Raw genomic sequence first — 705 nt, 5'->3', positions numbered from 1 at the left:
CCCGAAGCAGTTCCCAGATTTAGGCTCTATCTACATATATATATCCCTTTCTTTGTAAGTGCATTTATATTAAATTTTCTTCATCTATACTTTTATCGGCATCCTTATCATCACTTTTTTCTTAATAAGTATTTGTCTTTATTTTTACCTTTGTGTTTATTATTTTCTTCGTCTATGTATATATGTAGGTACTCGCCTTTACTTTCATTCTTTTATTGATCCTTATCCATGTGCGTACATTTAAAAAAAACACTTGTTTCCGTCCCAAGCATATGCGATGAATTTTCCAATTTACTCCCAGGCAATCAACCGCCGCTAAAGAAGTTTCACTTCAAAACTTATTTTTTTCGCCCATAGGGTTTTATTGCACTTGTCTTCTTTCTTTCTTTCTTTTTTCGGTATAAAACTCTTCCTGGTTACATAACATGTTTGCCAAACGAACACAAGCGCTCTTATATAATCTTTCAAGCATGCCAACTGGGCTTGGCTCTCGTGTGTGTTCTTTCTAAAACCAATAAGTGGTTTGGCGGGTTCCTTAACATGGTATTTAATCACTTCCTACTTCTTCTGCTGCCGCTGCCACTGTTGCTGTTGCTGTTACTGCTGATGCTGATGCTGATGCTGATGCTTTTGCAGCGTTGATTGGCGTTCGATGATGTTGCAGTTGCCTGCGCTGTCGTGCAGTTTAGCGGTTCATTGCTTTTT

Source organism: Rhagoletis pomonella, unplaced genomic scaffold (assembly GCF_013731165.1).
Source record: "Rhagoletis pomonella isolate Grant_MI unplaced genomic scaffold, Rhpom_1.0 Rhpom_scaffold_00003, whole genome shotgun sequence".
Lineage (NCBI taxonomy): Eukaryota > Metazoa > Arthropoda > Insecta > Diptera > Tephritidae > Rhagoletis > Rhagoletis pomonella.
This window is presented reverse-complemented; position numbering follows the sequence as displayed.